The 19,588-nt window shown below is 40.0% G+C and overlaps 1 long non-coding RNA gene across 2 annotated transcripts; it reads left to right on the forward strand.

Annotated features, from left to right (window-relative positions):
* Nucleotides 1-303: 303 nt before the first annotated feature.
* LOC115505371 lies at nt 304-18,336 on the forward strand. Of its 2 annotated transcripts, XR_004343106.1 has the most exons (4): nt 304-351; nt 5,043-5,114; nt 17,399-17,483; nt 17,646-18,336. It is a non-coding gene; the product is annotated as an uncharacterized LOC115505371 (long non-coding RNA). The 2 variants fall into 2 exon arrangements; XR_003966001.1 differs by having other exon boundaries at nt 17,399-18,336.
* The last annotated feature ends 1,252 nt before the right edge of the window (nt 18,337-19,588 follow it).

The following is a 19,588-nucleotide window of genomic DNA, read 5'->3' on the forward strand; positions in this document are numbered from 1 at the left end:
TTATAGTTTGACGGCTTGTATCCCTTTTTAGTAGTGAATAAAGCAGTGGTATCTCTTTCAACCAATAATGCCTTAGAATAAAGTAAATAAAGTTAAGTAATCTTCATTCTTGTCAGCTTCTGAGTACATTGGAGACTTTTAAAAATCCAGTGATTTCAGATGGTACTGTACTTGTGGTGGCGTAGCACAAGGTATAGACTCATTAAATCACTATGTCCGTACTCCTGAAACCAGTGTAACATTGTGTGTGTGTTGACTGTACTTCAGTTTTCTAAAAAACCCACTGATTTTCTGTTGCTTTTAGCAGGTGGGACCGTCTTCTTGTGTGTAGTCTACTATACTAACAGAAATGTAAGTCTGTTTTACTCTTATCATCAGAAAACATACATATTTCCAAAGACATCATTTGTTTTGAGAGGGTCTTTCAAAAGGAGAGGGAGAGAACTATAGTAAAAGACAGGGTTTTTCGTTAGGATAGGGAAAATTTTACCATGTTCATATATTACTTACCTCCTTATTTCTAACAATTTCTGTCTATTTTTCTCTCTTTTTTTAAGTTACATTGCCTTTTGAAAAAAAACTTTTCAAATGCTTATTTATTTTGAGACAGAGAGAGAGTAGAGCATGAATGGAGGAGGAACAGAGAGACAGGGGAGATAACAGAATCTGAAGCAGGCTCCAGGCTCTAAGCTGTCAGCACAGTGCCTGATGCAGGGCTTGAACTCATGAACCGTGAGATCATGACCTGAGCTGAGCCACCCAGGCACCCCTATTTTTCTCTCTTCTTGATTACATTTGCTGGAGCCTTGTCTATTTCATAGTGTTTACAAAATCAAATTGCTTTTACTTCCAATTAACTTTATTTTGGTTTTAACCAGCCCCATTCTTTACTTTGGGGGATTTGTTGCTTTTATATTCAATCTCTTTGCTGTCTTAAAAAAATATGATATTTGAAACTATACATTTTCCTCCAAATACTGCTTTGACTTTCCCACAAAGATTTAGATAGGTTGATATTTTTATTATTATTTTTAAAAGAAGTAACTAATCACAATTGCTGACATTTGCCGTATACTTTTGTGGCCTGCAAAAGCAGTCTGTTTACATTTCTCTTTCTTTTTGTCCAAGTTCTTATTTGTGGAAACTTTATTTTACAGATGACTGTAGATTCTTTATAGGAAAACATGAATGCAGTTAATGTTTAACTACAGATAAAAAAATATAGCCTATTAAATATTTTGTTGTCTTTAATGAGATTTTTCTCAATAATCTAATATGTTCAATTTCTATATGTGAACATATATAGCCATTATTTGTAGAATATAAAATCTGCAATAATGTTCTTCATTATGAATTATAGTGTTTAGATCCTTTCCAGCTTTTTTTTTTTTTTTTAATATTTATTTATTTTTGAGAGAGAGAGAAACAGAGTGCAAATGGGGAGGGGTTAGAGAAAGAGGGAGATACAGAATTTGAAGCAGGGTCCAGTGCAGAGCACAGGATCCTGACTTGAGCTGAAGTCAAACACTTAACCGACTGAGTCACCCACGCCCCCCGATCTTTATAGCTTTACATATATTATAGCCTTAATCTGTCATTGATATTGAAGAATTAAAATTTCCATTGTAATTGTATTTTTATAATTTTCACATGACATGGGTATTAATCTACATGATATAATTAGCTGTCATGTTGGTCCATATAAATTCTTTATTATTTATTCGTTATTGACTACCTTTTATCATATGCAGTACCACCTGCCTTAAGTGCTTTTTTGCCCTAAATTCTGTTTCATCTGATATTAATATTGCTATTGCTGCTTTCCTTTTTTGTCAGTGTAGTTTATTTTTGCCCATTCTTTGATGTTTAGCTTTCCCAGGCCTCTTGGCTTCTACGTATCTATGTTAGTAATATATTCTTTCATTGATTTTTAAATAATTTATGCTTTTTTCCCTTCTAATAGCAAGATTTCTACTATTTAGGATAATTTTAATTGTTATTCTTGGTTTATTTTACTTTCTATTTATGCTTCCTAACTTTTATTCTTGCTTCTTCAATTCTGCCTCTTCTATGTTTTACTTTGTTTCCTTTTTTTAAAGTCAATCTGACAGGGAAACTTAGTAGCTGAAACAACAAACATTTATTATCTCACCCAGTTTCGGAAAGTCAGGAATCTAGGAGGGGTTTAGCTGGGCAGGTCTGAATAGGGTGTGCTTGAGATTACAGTCTACAAGTCACCTGATGCTTCAGTCCTCTGAAGACTTGATTGGATGCTGGGAAGTTTGCTTCTAAGCTCACTCAGATAGCTGTGCTCAAAGACCGTAGTTCATTGGTGGCTATTAGCTGGAGGCCTTGCTCCTTCCCACATGGCCTCTCCACAGGATTATTCGGGATCTAGCAGATGGCTTCCCCCAGAGCAAATGGTCCAAGAGAGCGAGAAGGATCAAGGTGGAAGCTCTAATATCTTTTATCACCTAACCTTCCAAATGATAACTGTCACTTTTGTTGTATCCTATTGGTCACACAGACCAATCCTGGTACTGTGGGAAGGGACAGCACAAGGATGTCAATACAGGAGGCAGGGAGATCGGGAGCTATCTTGGAAGCTGGCTACCACAAACACCCAATTTTTAACGTCCACCAGTAAATATCTGGAGTCCAAAAACATTCTTAACTCTCTATTTGCCTGTTTATAGGTATCTAATAAAATATAACTCTGGCTATCATATTGTAAATAAGCATTTGCCACCTTCTTCTCCTTCTCCTCCTCGTCCTCCTCCTCCTTCTTCTTTAATTTTTAATTTTTTAAATTTACATCCAAATTAGTTAGCATATAGTGAAACAATGATTTCAGGAGTAGATTCCTTAATGCCCCTTACCCGTTTAGCCCATCCCCCCCTCCCACGCCCCCTCCAGTAAACCTTTTGTTCTCCATTTGTAAGAGTCTCTTATGTTTCGTCCCCCTCCCTGTTTTATATTATTTTTTGCTTCCCTTCCCTTATGTTCATCTGTTTTGTCTCTTAAAGTCCTCCTATGAGTGAAGTCATATGATTTTTGTCTTTCTCTGACTGACCACTTTCACTTAGCATAATACCTTCCACTTCCATCCACATAGTTGCAAATGGCAAGATTTCATTCTTTTTGATTGCCGCGTAATACTCCACTGCATATATACACCACATCTTCTTTATCCGTTCATCCATCGATGGACATTTGGGCTCTTTCCATACTTTGGCTGTTGTTGGTAGCGCTGCTATAAACATGGAGGTGCATGTGTCCCTTCAAAACAGCACACCTGTATCCCTTGGATAAATACCTAGTAGTGCAATTGCTACATCATAGGGTAGTTCTATTTTTAGTTTTTTGAGGAACCTCCCTACTGTTTTCCAGAGTGGCTGCAGCAGTTTGCATTCCCTTTTTTTTTTTTTTAATCAGAGAGAGAGAACCCCAAGCAGACTCCACACCCAGTGCAGTACCTCGTGCAGGGCTTGATCCCCAGCCCCTGGGACTGTGACCTGAGCCAAAATCAAGAGTCAAACGCTCAACCCAGGCACCCCAACCATTTGGCTTCTTTATCTTTAGACTTTCTCATACTTTCTCATTCTTTTTTTTTCTTCTCATTCTTAATTAATTTGCTGTGAGTCTTTATAATTTAGGAAATCAATCTCTCTTCCATACCCTTTTTCTAATATTATATCAGTGAAGAAGACTTACCAACAACTGTAGTTAAGGTCTCTGTGTCAAATTGCCGCCAGAGAAAGAGGGCCAGTAGGAGATATATATTAATAGATTTATTACAAGGAATTGGCTTTTGCAGTTGTGAGGGCTGGCTAGAAAAGTCTGAAATCCATAAGGTAGGTCATCAGAGAGGCCACGCTGGAACTCTCCAGCAAGCCAAGGCTTTAATTCACAGGTGGAATTTCTTCCAAGCTTTGCTCTGAAGAGATTTCAACTGATGGAATCAGGCCCAGCCAGATAATCTAAGTAATCTCTTTTACTTAAAGTTAACTGATTATGAACTGTAGACACATCTACAAAATACCTTCACAGTAATACCTAATGTAGTATTTGAGTGAATAACTGGGGGTTATCTTAGCCAAGTTGGCATGTAACATACCACTTTTCTTCAAAATCACTTTTCTTCAAACAGTAGCTTCCAGAGGCCTTGGTATTCTTGAAGATATCAAATATGAAAAGATATATGCCTCCATATGTCTCCTATTTTGCCAAACTAATGTTGGTTTCCTGGCCCATTTGTTTACTAATGAAACTTATGTTTGAATTAAGTGTGTTTTTTCAGTGATTCCTTTGGTTTCGTTTTAATGGCAAAATATAAAGCTGCTCTAATTTGAATAGAGCCTGCTTTTTTTCAGGTTGGAAGGCTTAGAATTATTTTTTTATAGTATTAGTTTCTTTTCCCATAAGCCATGATCTTGGACTCTGCTAGTTAATTTTCATTTCCTCTCTGAGCTCTCTTTGTGTCCAGTCTCAGTTCTTTATTTGGGTGAAAAAATATTCTTTTATACTTTTATTGATTACATATGTGCCCGTTTTTCTGCATTCTTTGAGATTTCTATCTTTCAAAGGTTGGTTCTGCCTTTCCTCTTTCATGTTCTTTTAAAATATATTTATATTTTTTCTTTCCTAATACATTTCTCTAAATTACTTTGCATTTCACTGTTGCTACTTTACCCTGCTGAGTCCATTTTGTTTTTTAGTGTTTTACAGAATGATCTCACTTGGTAGTGTGATAATCCTGACAAGGTGTTGCATAGCAAATACATACAAGGATCCTCTAGACTAGACATTCCCTTGCATTTATCTTCTTTAGGGATTAGCTTTCACCTCCTCCCGAATGTATTTTTGTGGTTTCTTATGGTTTATCCATTTCATTGATTGGGTTAACTGTGGGCTAATATAGTATTGTTATTTATACAGGCCCTGTATTACTTTTCTAAGTATTTCCGCTGCCTTGAGTTTAATTCCTTAAATCTTACTGTTGATACTGATGTTTCTCCTTATTTCAATGATTCGTTTTTTAGAAATTTGGAGAGCAGGGAAAGCTTGGAGTCTGGGGCACAGTTACTCTTTGCCATCTTTCAGAAAGTCCTGAGGTATGTACTTTTAATTGATCTTGTTAGTTTACTTGGTTTTGTTTTTGTTTTTGTTTTTAATATTATGACAGAGTGTTTGTAATAGAAGGTCAAGAATCAGGAGAATTCTAGGGGCACCCGGGTGGCTCAGTCGGTTAAGCATCTGACTCTTGATTTCAGCTCAGGTCATGATTTCATGGTTTGTGAGTTTGAGCCCCATGTGCGTTGAGCCTGCTTGGGATTCTCTCTCTCTCTCTCTCTCTCTCTCTCTCTCTCTCTCTCTCTCTCTCTCTTTCTGTGTGTGTGTGTGTGTGTGTGTCTCAGAAACAAATAAACTAAAAAAAAAAAAAAAAAAAAAGAAGAAGAATCAGAAAAATTCTATTTCAATCCTAGCTATTTTCCTAAATACCCTGTGTAACTTTGGCTAAAGTCCCTTCATTTTTATGGGCTTTAATCTCTCCATCTACAAAGTGTGGGAAAGAAAACTGTCCTTACCTTTTAGGAATGCCAAGAAAAATCTAAAAGTTTATGAGAAAGTCAAGAAAATTCAGGGCTTTTAGCCAAAAATAGTCTGAGGATCAGGCATTGGCAGTGGGAATGGAAGGACAGGAACTTAGAAGTGAAGGAAACAGGGGCACCTGGCTAGCTCAGTCAGGAGAGCATGAGACTCTTGATCTCAGGGTAGTAAGTTTGAACCCCACATTGGATGTAGAGAATACTTAAAAATAAAATCTTTAAAAAAAACACACACACACAATATATCCATAACCCAGCTTGTCACTTCTTAACATTTGTTGCTTCAGATTTTTTTTTTTTTTTCTTTTAGAGAGGGAGCGAGCACAAGCTGGGGAGAGGGCCCGAGGGAGACGGAGAGAGAGAGAAAGAGAGAGAACCTCATGCAGGCTCCACACTCAGCGTGCAGAGCCCAACACAGGGCTCTATCCCACAAACCTGGGATCATAACCTGAGCCAAAATCAAGGGCCGGATGCCCAACCAACTGAGCCACCCAGGCACTCCTCAGAATTTTTATTTGAGAAGTTGAACATTACATATATAGTTGAATCCACTTTGTACCCTTTATGATAAAATCTCTTTCTCTTTCTTCCCAGTGGTGTTCATTATGTTAATGTATATCATTTTTGTGTGTTTTTTATATTTACTGTATAATATAATATATGCTAGTGTTTTGCCTGTTTTTAAACTTTATATTATTATTATTATTATTATATATTATAGAATATTATATTATTCTGCAAATTGCCTTTCCCTTTCAAGATTATTTTTTATATTTATCCATGGTAGTATATGTAATTCTAGTAGAGTCATTTTAACCATCAAATATTTTTATAGGATCAAGTATCAAATATGCCTCAGTTTATATTTTCTAGCTACCTTTTGATGGACATTTAGATTGTTGCCAATTTTCAGTGTTACATTAGTGCTGTAATGAATATTCTTGTATAGTTCTCCTTGTACACACATGTAAGAGTTCTCTAGACTAGAGTGTCTTTTTAATGTTTATTTATTTGAGAGAATAATGTTTGTTTATTTATTTTGAGAGAGAGAGAGAGAAACAGAGTAAGTGGCAGGGGCAGAGGGAGAAGGAGAGAGAGAATCCCAAGAAGGCTCTGCCCTGTCAACATTGAGCCTGACACACGGCTCAATCTCATGAACTGTAAGATCATAACCTGAGCCAAAATTAAGAGTCAGAGGCTCAACTGACTGAGCCACCCATGCACCCCTAGACTAGAATATTTCTACTCAACTAGAGTTGTTGGGTCATGTGTTATGTGCATCTTAAACTTTACTAGTTATTGCCAAATCATTTTCCAAAATAGTTGTACCAATTTACCTTTCACTAGCAGTGTGTAAGTTCCTGGTTCTTCACATTCTCACCAATACTGGTTTTTGTAGACTTCAAAATGTTTTTTGGTCTGATGAATATGAGTAAAAAATCTGGGGCGCCTGGGTGGCGCAGTCGGTTAAGCGTCCGACTTCAGCCAGGTCACGATCTCACGGTCTGTGAGTTCGAGCCCCGAGCCCCGCGTCAGGCTCTGGGCTGATGGCTTGGAGCCTGGAGCCTGTTTCCGATTCTGTGTCTCCCTCTCTCTCTGCCCCTCCCCCGTTCATGCTCTGTCTCTGTCCCAAAAATAAATAAAAACGTTGAAAAAAAAAATTAAAAAAAAAAAAATAGAATATGAGTAAAAAATCTATTTTAATTTGCATTTCTCTTATTAGTAGAGAAATTGAGTTTCTTATGTTTATTGGCTACTTGAGTTTTCTCTTCTGCAAATTGCTTATTCATATCTTTTGCCCATTTTTCTATTAAGTTGTTTTTTACTTTCTTATTGTGGTGTAGCATTTTTTTTTATATATTCTAAATATTAACTCCTTGTAGGTAATATTTATTGCAGTCATATTCTCTTAGCCTGTGGCTTGTTTTTCACTTTTCTGTGGTCTCTTGTTTTACAAAAGTTTTAAGTTATAATACTAACCTTTTTTTTTTTTTTTAAGTAAGCTCTAGGCCCACCATGGGACTTGAACTCATGACCCCAAGATCAAGAGTTGCATGATCTACCAGTTTTTTCCTTAACGTTTATATACAATGTCATAAAAAAAATTCTCCAATATTCTCCTAAAAATGTTTCAGTTTTGTTTTTTGCATTTAGGTCTTTGTCTAGATTTTTACTTTTTTGTTGTTGTTAATGTTTATATATTTTTGAGAGAGAGAGAGCACAAGCTGGGGAGAAGCAGAGAGAGAAAAGGACAGAGAACCTGAAGCAGGCTCTGTGCTGACAGCAGGGAGCCTGATGCAGGGCTCGAATCCACAAACCATGACATCATGACCTGAGCCAAAGTTGAACAGTTAACCACCTGAGCCACCCAGGTGCCCCTAGAGTTTTCTTTTTTGTAGATGATATAAAATAGGGATCTCATAATTTTTTAAATTATGAATTACTAATTATTCTAATATTATTTTTTCAATAATCCTTTTTTTTCCTACAAAATTTGCAATGTCACCTTGATCATATTTGTATTTATCTGCACTTAGCTCTGTATTCTGGTTCACGGGCAGCCTTGACAATCCCTATACTATTACCCTGGTGTTCAATATTATGTCTTTATTATAGGTCTTTTTTTTTTTTTTTTACATACCCCTGACATTTATTTTATAGGTGGACACTTTTACCATTTGACCCCTTCACTCATTTTGCCCATTCCTCCACCCCCTCCTCTGGCAACCACCTTTGGTCCTGGTAGAGTAAGTCTTACCTTGTTTTTTTTACAACTATCCTGGCTATTGTTGGCCCTTTAATCTTTTTTTTTTTTTTTAATATTTTATTTTTAAGTAATCTCTACGCTTAATATGGGGCTCTAATTCACAACCCTGAGATCAAGAGTTGCACATTCCAGGGACTGAGCTAGCCAGGTGCCTGGCCCTTTCATCTTTCATGCGAAGTATAGGTTCTACAAAATAAGTCTACTGGGATTGTGCATGGAATTTGATTGAATTTTGAGATTAATTGGGGCCTAACTTCCTATCTTATTAACTTTTTAAAAAAATTATTTTTAATGTTTATTTATTTTTTAGGAGAGACAGAGCATGAGCGGGGAGAGACAGAGAGAGAGACACAGAATCTGAAGCAGGCTCTAGACTCTGAGTTGTCAGCACAGAGGCCAGCGTGAGACTTGAATCCACGAACTGTGAGATCATGACCTGAGCTGAAGTAGGATGCTTAACCAACTCAGCTACCCAGGCACCTCTCTTACTAACTTTTTAATGTTGAACATAGTATATTTTTATTTAGTTAGTTTTATTTTATGTCTTAATATAAAGTTTTAGAATTTTATGTTAGGGTTTTAAATAATAATTTTTCCTGTAGTTTTTTGTTTTTGTTTTCCTAGCCTGATAATAGAAACAAGTACAGTAGCAGAGAACACAGGAATGAATCTTTAAAAGGCTCTGAAGAGTAAGGGAGGAAATGTTTGGAAGGACTGTCCAGTTGTGTATTGATTCTGATGACAGCTTTGTACTCTGTCGATGGTAGCTAAGGTAGAACTATATTCCTCCTCATATCCTTCCCTGTATGCTTCCTAGTTAGAATTGTCACAAGAGAGGGGCGCCTGGGTGGCGCAGTCGGTTAAGCGTCCGACTTCAGCCGGGTCACGATCTCACGGTCCGGGAGTTCGAGCCCCGCGTCGGGCTCTGGGCTGATGGCTCGGAGCCTGGAGCCTGTTTCCGATTCTGTGTCTCCCTCTCTCTCTGCCCCTCCCCCGTTCATGCTCTGTCTCTCTCTGTCCCAAAAATAAATAAACGTTGGAAAAAAAAAATTAAAAAAAAAAAAAAAGAATTGTCACAAGAGAGATTTGCATGAGGTTTTGAAGGTAAGAGTAAAGCAGTAGCCAATTTTGTGCTCTAAAGGTCAGCGTAGGGCAGGTGCAGTTACGTAGGTTACATGTTGTCAGTTGTCTGCTGGTTCATTTTGTTGGTTTGGGGCAGGAGCCATATCCACTGGATCTCCTCCTTCATCTTCTCCAAATTCTGGGCCATGTTCATGTCCTCTATGCTGAGGAACACCAACCTACCATATGGATCCCCTATAGCATTTAGAGTAGAAGAAGTGAGAAAGAGACACACACAGCTCATTTGTCCTCATGGGTTCCACTTTGTCCTCTGTCTCTCCCACATTGTATGTATCTTCCTTTTGCAGCTGCTGGCCTTGCTGACTTCAGGGCCAATGTCAGGTGTAGAAGCAACAGACTTACACAGACTGCTTAACTAGCTCCCATGATTGCAAAAGACGCAATCCCCATAATAAATCCTTTACTCTATTTTACTCATAGTGGTCTGCTTCCTTGATCAAATCCTAATTGATACAATTCACATTTTCCTAAAGGTCCTAGAGCAAACACTGGAAAAATAGAATGAAGAAAATGGGAGTCGTATATGGCCTCTGAGGGAATGAGAGAATATCAGAGAATTCAGGGACAAGACACTAGTCTTCAATGAAATGCATAAACATTGATGCTATGGAGACTGCAATGGTTGGTGTCAGTGGAAAGGAGTCTGAGACATACTTCCATAGTGCTGCACAAATCCAAAATCTGGGAATGCAGGATCTATTTCTAATTAACTTTGTTTTCTGTTGTTGGTGATTTATTTTAGAAGCCCCTTAGTATAATCCTGACACAGTATGCATTCAGCAAACGTTTGTGGAATGAATTGAAATTAGACTACTTGACATTAGACTAATTGAAATTAGACTTGAGCATCTTATAAGACTCACCTTTGCTGAAATACTATTAATTAGGCCAAAGAGAAATATTATTGCCCTGTCTTTGAGAAGAAAATGGGCACCTAAAGAGGTGGTACAATATTGTCTCTTTTCATGGAGAGATATGAACTGGATGACAGAATCCTTGAATTTTGGAAATGGAGCCCTCTCATTTTCCAAATAAGTTCAAGAGAAGTTCGTTGACTTGTCAGTGGCAAAGTCTGTTTCAGAATCATGTTCATAGGAATCTCAGTCCATTGCTCTATTTACTAAACTACAACCTCTTCCCCGCAAAACAGTCGAGTGAATTTCTTTATTGTGGATTTCAAAAGTTAAATCCAAGTACTGGTAAGATCAATTTCAACTTGGAGAGAGATCACTGAAGTCCCAGGCCTTATCTCATTCAACATTTTATTCAACAACTTGGATAAAGACCCATGAGAAATAATTTTGAAATTTTCAGGTGACATAAACTGTAGTACCTATAACCTACTATATTGGTTTGGAGAGTTAGGATTTCAAATTCTGATTAATAGGCTAAAAGACAAAAATTTACAGGAATAATCAGAAAGTCCAGTATATACATTAAAATATATAGTTAGTACAGGAAGGGAAAAATTTCGTTTGGTACAAATTCATGAGAAAAAGGCCTGAAATTTTGTAGGAGTTAGTGAATAAGCAAAGGAGCTTTTTTAAAAAAATCTTTATTGCAGTCTTTGGATACAAGCAAATGGAGGAAGCAGGATGGGTCACAGATGAAGCCATGAGGACAATTTGGAGCAAGTCCTAAGACAAAACTTTAAGCTGTGGTGTCTAAATCTCTTCTTAGAAATCAAGAGAAGCCAGTGCATAGCTTGTGGGTATCCCTGCTAGACTGGACTTTCTTACTCTTGATTATTCCACCTCCTCATCATGTGCCTGTAGCACTCTGCTCTTACATGTATAAAGTGACTGCAGACCGCCTTCCCCCCCCCCCGCTCACCTAAATCCATCCTTCATTCAAATCTAGCTCCAGCCCGGTTCACTTCTCAACATAATTCATGGTGAGCTTTCCCCTCCTCTGAAATTCTCTTTTAGCCTGCTGCTTTTATTTCATGATGATTATGGGAACAATATTGGTGGCAGTGGTGATAAATAGCATTGGCCACATAAGAATTATCTGAGTATAATAAAACTTTGGGGAGAGATGGCTCATTTTGAAGACGGTATAAATGCTAATTGTAAAAGCTAAAGAATGATGTAGTTTGGAAAAATACCTATTCTATTTTTGCTTTGAAATTTGGCACTTTTTTTTCAGTTTACTAGTTTTTAGGATTATTTTTATTTTTTGGTTTATTTATTTATTTTGAGAAAGAGAGAGAGAGCATGAACCGAGGAGGGGCAGAGAGAGAGGGAGAGAGAGAATCCCAAGCAGGCTCCGCACTGTCAGTCCAGAGCTGGACGTGGGGCTCGATCTCACAAACCTCGATATCATGACCTGACCCGAACAAGAGTCAGATGCTCAACCAACTGAGCCACCCAGGCGCCCCTGAAGTTTGACTTTTTCAAAAAATTGTAAAATTATCTTAGAGCAAAGAGGGGCAACATAGAAATTAAGTCCCCGGGTATTAAGTGACTTTGCTCAAAGTCACTAAAGGAGAGACCAATTTGATCCCAGTGTACTGGGGCCTACACTGTGTCTATCAGAATAGGCTCTTAGGAGTTTACATTGTAAGAAATAGAAGTCAATTATGCCTGATTTATTTGATCAACAAATCTACTTAATATATATTTATTGAGTGCTTACTCTGTGCTGGACAGTCTTCTAGGCCTTGGGGATACAGCAGCAAATAAATTCCCTGTAGTAGGGGAGAGAGACAATAAACAAACTCACAAATATATTGTATTTTGGATGCTAAAGAAGAAAAACAAAGAGGACTGAGTCAGATGTTAGAGAAGAGAAATGAAGAGGAAAGGAGTGCTTAGACAGGATGGGGTTAAGGCAGCCCGTTTAATAAAGTAACATTTGTGGAGGCCTGACTGGAGTGACGAAGCAAGTCAGATGGGAGTCTTGGGGAAGAGCGTTCCAAGAGTGTGCTCAGCATCTAGAAGAATAGCAGGGAGGCTAGTGTGGCCAGAGGAGAACAAGTGAGGAAGTGATAGGAAATGAGATTAGAAAGGCAGCAAGCAAGGGGCCAATCCTATAGACCTTCATAAGTATTTTGGATTCTGAGTAAGATGAGAATCTCTGGGATGGTTCTGAGCAGAAGAGACAGGATCTGACTTACAGTTTTTAAAGAGCACTGGCACCTGGGTGATTCAGTCAGTTAAGCATCTGACTTTGGCTCAGGGCATAATCTCTTGGTTTGTGAGTTCAAGCCCCACATCGGGCTCTCTGCTGTCAGCACAGAGACTGCTTGGGATTCTCTGTCCCACTCTCTCTCTGCCCCTCCCCCGCTGGTTCTCTCTCTATGTGTCTCAAAATAAATAAATAAATAAAATTATCGGGGCACCTGGGTGGCTCAGTTGGTTGAGCATCTGACTTTGCCCAAGGTCATGATCTCATGGTTTGTGAGTTCGAGCCCCACATTGGGCTCACTGCTGTCAGCACAGAGCCTGCTTAGGATCCTCTGGCCCCCTGTCTCTCTACTCCCTTCCTCACACTCTCTCTGTCTAAAATAAATACACATTTTTAAAAAAGAATTATCTCCACAATCATTGATAATGAAATATACGACAAAAATTATTTAAAAAAACAAAAACAAAAAACCACTGACTACTGTGTAAAGACATGAAGGACTGCATGGGAACAAAGGTGAAACTAGGGAGATAAGTTAAGAGACTCTTGCAATGGGGCCCCTGGGTGGCTCAGTCAGTTGGGGGTCTGACTCTTGGTTTTGGGGCAGGTCATGATCTCGTGGTTCATGGGTTCAAGCTGAGCAGGACTCTCTGTCTCTCTCCCTTTCTGCCCCTCCCTCACGCATGCTTTCTCTCTCTCTCTCTCTCTCTCTCTCTCTCTCTCTCTCTCTCTGTCTCTCTCTCTCAAAAGAAATAAACTTAAAACAAAAAAGAGACTATTGCAGTAATCTAGTGAGGGGTCATGGTGAGTACCACCAGTGAGTACCAGTGGAGGAGAAGGCCACTTTCAGAATTTCCTCATGGATTAGACATAGGGTTACAAAAAAGACTCAGGGAGTCTCCAGAGTTTGGGCCTGAACAACCAGAAGGAGTTGGATATTCATGGGCCCTCCTGGTAACTCAAGCTCTAAAAATGGGCATAAATGAACAGGAGGAAGAGAGCCATAACCACTGTCGAAATCCTACCCCAGAGCCAGTCTGATGAAGCCTTTGTCACTGCCAGCACTGGACACTGCATGCTACCCCTGGCCTAGATATTGCTGTTGCTAGAATAAATTCTGCTTCCTTGCTTCATTCTCTTCATTACTATTGCCTGAGCCAACATTCCAGGTGGGCACAACCAATTGACCAAGTTCAGATCACATGCCTGCTCCCTAACTACAAGAGGTGCTGGGAAAGGAAGTATATGCTCCTTCTACTTTTTTCCCCCTCCTTCTACTTTTAAAGTGGGATACTAGCCCTGCTTTTTACTCAAGTTCGAACGGTAGGGGATTCCTCAAAGACAAGAAGACAGTTCAGATGGGGGGAACCACAAAATCAAGGAATATACATGACAGTCTGTCAGAGCGGTCACTGTGGAAATGTGTTGGACTGCTGATACAGAAAGCCACTGTAACTCGTTTAAAAGCTCATTGTTTAAGGGAATTTTAAACAAACAATCTGAGAGAATTTCATTCATAACTGGGAAAGCACTTCAAAGTATTCAACAGGAAGATGAACGTTGCATTATCACTCAATGGCACAGAGCATCAGTAACAGACTTCCTTTGGCTCTGCCCACTTCTCTCACCCCAGCCCTGCAAGGCTGGGATTCTTACAGAAGTGAGGCTTTCTTTCAAGGCACTCAGACCCTATCTGTGAACTACTTATCTGTTTTAATCATTGCAGCATCAGGGGAAAGTAAGGCCTAACCTTCTGAGGGTTACCGAGGGAACCAAATGTATTTCAAGTCAAAGGGTGATACCAAAGTCAGGCATTACTGAGCAGTGGTCTAAAGTTTTTTGACTTGCTATAAGAATGTCCATAAAACCCCACAAATAGGGGTGCCTAAGTGGCTCAGTTGGTTAAGCATCCAACTCTTGATTTCAGCTCAGGTCACACGATCTTGTGGTTTGTAGGATTGAGCCCCACAGCAGGCCCTGTGCTGACAGTGCGATGCCTGCTTGGGATTCTCTCTCTCCCTCTCTCTCTGCCTCTGGCCCCCTGCCTCCCGCATGCACATGTGCACACACACACACACACACGCACTCTCCCTCTCAAAATAAATAAACTTAAAAAAAAAAACCCGCAAACAATCCATGGAATTGTTAAAGGCCTTGAAAAACAAAGTTTGAAAACCACTGGGCAATGCAGAGAATAACAGATGGAGTGTTTAAAGACCTGCATGGGGTTAACTACTTCTCTATAAGCTTTACTTTCTGTAAGCCGTAGTCTCCTCTAAAATGGAAAAAAAACAGCCATCTCACAGTGTTATTATGAGGATTAAATAAGAGAATATATATAAAACCTAGCTGACTGGCAAAGCGTCCTATGATGTTAGAATAACTTACTTCTCACAGGCACATGGGACCAAGAATTTTAAACCTAGAACACTTAGGTCCTGCATCTATATGCCTGAGAAATTTCTGCCATCTGGAAGATTTAAAGGGCCAGAGACGTTCACCGCGCCTTGCCCCAAGAATGTTAAAACAATAGTGATAGAACCAGGTTCCCGGCCGTTCCTGTCCCTATCACTTTAAACACATCACCTGAGCTCTGGCTTACCTTACTGCCTTGACTTGTCTTGTTAGTGTGAACTGATGGCCACCAAAGTTCAGGTGTTAATTTATGCATCCCGCAGTTGTGAGGAGTGTCTCCAGGCTCCACTCAGGGATGGCTTACTTGTTCTCTCTGCATCTGGCTAACCCAGGTGCTGCTTTCCATCTTCCCCTATTTGGTTCCAGAGCCGCCTCCTCAGAGACTTTCTCCCACGACCCTGGGGACAAGCTGTTTGGCTGGACGATTCCACTTCACCAGCCTTGGTCCCTCCTGGCATAGGAGCCATTCTGTGGTTTGTGATTGAGTTCCACTGGGAGACAGTCCTCTGGGTGGCTGCTTTTGTTGAAGATGCGTGAACTTAACAGCCCACGAGTGGCTTTGAAGGCTTTTCCAAACTTCTCTTCTGTGGGTCGGGTAGGGAAAATTTTCCAAACTTCCAGGGTACTTCCTACCTTTGAGAAATAGTCTCCCAGATCTGGCCACAACTAGAAAGATGAAACTAACAGGGCATCTGAGCTGTGTTAGAGCTGGGGGCAAAGGACGAGTTAAGGGGATTTAGGCTTTGTGTGTTCACCACGAGAAGAGTAGGGGAAGATGAGAACATGCTGAGTGTATGGGGGGGCAGTGGATATGGTTGCAGGGTGCAGGGTCTGCATTTTGGTATTGAACATGAAAAACATTTTTAAGTTAAAATATATAATAGGGGTGCCTGGGTGGCTCAGTCTTGATTTCAGCTCAGGTCACGATCTCATGGTTCATGAGTTTGAGCCTCACATAGGGCTGCACAGTGACAATGTGGAGTCGACTTGGGATTCTTTCTCTCTCCCTCTTTCCACTCCTCTCCTGCTCAAGCTCACAGTTTCTCTCTCAAAATAAATAAATAAACTTTAAAAATATGTATTATATATACATAATATATGTACGTATATTATAAATATTTGTGAAATGACTTCTTATTTGTAAATCATTGGTTTGGAACCCTTGTGCTTCTGAGCATGTGAAATAGGGAAAAGAGATGAAGGCAGGTCTTTTCCCTTGTTGCATTTTTTTTAAGTTGTTTTTTTTTTTTTTTAACGTTTATTTATTATTGAGAGGCAGAGGACGAGCAGGGGAGTGGCAGAGAGGGGAGAGACACAGCATCCGAAGCAGGCTCCAGGCTCCGAGCTGTCAGCACCGAGCTCGACTCGGAGTTCGAACTCACGAACCGTGAGATCATGACCCGAGCCGAAGCCGGACACCCAACCAGCTGAGCCACCCAGGCACCCCACACTTGTTGCATTTTAAAAACATACCCAGAAAACCTTTTGGAAGGGAATGGATGCCTTTCGATCCCTAAACTTGGTGACTCACGGAATCCCTTTTTAGAGGAGCTAGAGGAAGAGCCCGGAGGTGTGAACGTTTTGCATTAGATCTTAATTAGATCTTTGCATTAGGTCATCTGTGCAATCTGTTTTTTATTTTTAAAATAATGTGTTAGGGAGCCCCTGGGTGGCTCAGTCAGTGAAGCGTCCGACTGAGGGTTTCGGCTCAGGTCCTGATCTCCCACTTTGTGGGTTCGAGCCCCACTTCAGGCTGTGTGCTGGCAGTGCAGAGCCTACTTGGGATTCTCTCTCTCTCTCCCTTTCTCTCTGCCCCTCCCCTGCTCACTCTCTCTCAAAACAAACAAGCAAACAAACTGAAAAAAAGAACGTTAAAACAATAAATAAATAAAAATAAAAATCACGTGCTGGAGCCCCTGGCTGGCTCAGTCGGGAGAGCATCCAGCTCTTGATCTCGGGGTCATGAGTTCCAACCCCACGCTGGGTGTAGAGATTGCTAAAAAATAATAATAATAAACTTAACAAAAAAACCCGCGTGTTCCTAGGTTCCACGGTATGAGATGAGAGCCAGTGTCTGTCTTTTGTGACATTAAAACTTGAGATAGGTGTACTTGAGAAGATCCAACCTGCAGTACCAGAAAACTAAAACCAAAACAATAGTGACATAGGACTAAGATGTTTTCATGAAAAACTAGCAGATGGTAGAGTTGAGAATGAAGGAGAACTTGACAAAAAACAGTTCAGAGTTTGGTGTCCGGGAGCAATGTTCCGTAGGAGGTGTGCTAAAGAGAGGGAATAGGGTGTTTGAATAAAATTAATTCTTAACACTCTCTAGACTATGGCTTGTGCGAAAGGGACCCTCTCGACGGGGAGAGGTCAACGGCTTTCACAGCCCTGGCAGGATGAGTAACAACAGTTAGGTAAGCAGTTTTCTTCCACTTTGGCAAATCAGAGCAGTTCCGGATTTGTGGGGTACTAGTGGGCTTGTAAGATGCTAACTTTCCGGAGGTGGTTGTTGCCATGCGCCCCGTACCTGGGATCAGGCTACTTTGAAGGTTAATTGTCATGTCACTGATCTGCAGCTGAAAGAGGGCCCTTGCAGATCTGGGAAAAGAGATACCATCAACACCGGTTTCTGCAGAGCCCTGAGCACAGCACGTCAAGCAGGAGAGGAAGGCAAGTAGAGGGGGCTGCTGCAGGAAGTTTGCCCACCGTGAGCAGCTGGGAGATTGTGTTTTTATAGCTGGCGAACCTACATCTTTGTGTAGAACAGGGAGCATAAGATTGATACCAGTTACTCAAACTGCAAACCATGCTGGAGACAAAAGCAGGACCTCAGTTGTCGTGGATTAAGACTTTACGAGGTGAACCCCCCTGAACTTTGCCCATAACAAGGGGAAAGTCCTTGGGATCTGACCCGCTTTGGAACTACCAGAAACTTCTTCTGGACACTCCCTTTTGACTTGAATGCCTTTCCACTCCTTTGAACAATTTATTTTATTTATGGATCGTATGTAATAACAAGAATAAACAAAAATTATTTATGAAACACCAGCAATATGTACAATGTTATGCTAGGCCTTGTAGGGGATGCAAAGAAAATTATGAAATGTACACTTTCGTAAGTCTTAATGCTTTCCAAAATGCTTTCAGATCCTTGCATGATTTCACCCTTATAACATTACTCTGCTTAGCCTTTCCAGGAAGGTTTCTCCCATTAACTTTACTTTGCTATTTTTATTCGAATACCTATATGTATCAGTTTTTGAAGTTGCATGCATTTGTACTTGTCTTTTTTAAAAATGTTTATTTAAGAAAAAAATCTTTTTAACGTTTTTTTTTTTTTATTTTTTGAGAGACAGAGAGAGACAGCATGAGCAGGGGAGGTTGCAGAAAGAGAGGGAATCACAGAATCCGAAGCAGGCTCCAAGCTCTGAGCTGTCAGCACAGAGGCCGATGCGGGGCTCAAACTCACTAGCGGTGAGATCATGACCTAAGCTGAAGTCGGATGCTTGACTGACTGAGCCACGCAGGCGCCCCTAATGTTTATTTATTTTTGAGAGAGAGCACAAGCAGGGGAGGAGCAGAGAGAGAGGGAGACAGGATTCCCAAGCGGGCTTTTCTCTGACAGCAGAGAGCCTGATGGGGGGTTCAAACTCATCATCTGTGAGATCATGACCTGAGCTGAAGTTGGATGCCCAGCCAACTGAGCCACCCAGACATCCCTGTACTTGTCTATTTTTGATATATATCTAGAGGTGTACCCCTTATATTAGACTGTTTCTCAGAGCAGTCACTTTCATTTTACCAATTGCTCTAAAATTTCCCGGAGGGTTCAAACTCTGTTTCATCCAAAAGATTATAGAGACAGAACTTTGTTTTTATTCACTTTAAAAAAATTTACATATAATAAAATTCACTTTTGTGAGTGCATATATGTCTGTGAGTTTTGACACATGCATAGTTATGTAAACACCGCCACCATTAAGATTATAGAAGTTTCATCTGCCCCTTCCCACAAATTCCTTCCTGCCGCCCTTTTGTGGTCCATCTGCCCTCTACCCCCACCCTCTCCCAGGCCCTGACAACCACTGATCTGTCTTATATCTCTATAACTTTGTCTTTTCCAGAATGTCATATAAGTGGAATCATACATATGTAGCCTTTCACATGTGACTTCTTTCACTTACCACAATGCACTTGAGATCCGTCCATGTTGTTGCATGTGTTGTAGTGTTTATTGCTGAGTGGTATTCCATTCCACAGAGGTACCATAGTTTGTTTATCCTTCCACCCACTGAAGGATATTCGGGCTGTTTCCAGTTTTTAGTTCTTATGAATAAAGCCACCAAAAACATTTATGTACAAGTTTTTGTGTGAATATAGATTTCCATCTCTCTTAGATAAATACCTACGAGGGAGGTTGCCGGATCATATGGTAACTGTATGTTCGACTTTAAAAGAAGCTGTCTGTGAACCTAAACCTGCTCTAAAAATATAGTCTTTAATAAGAAAACAAAACAAA

This window comes from Lynx canadensis, chromosome F1 (assembly GCF_007474595.2).
Source record: "Lynx canadensis isolate LIC74 chromosome F1, mLynCan4.pri.v2, whole genome shotgun sequence".
Lineage (NCBI taxonomy): Eukaryota > Metazoa > Chordata > Mammalia > Carnivora > Felidae > Lynx > Lynx canadensis.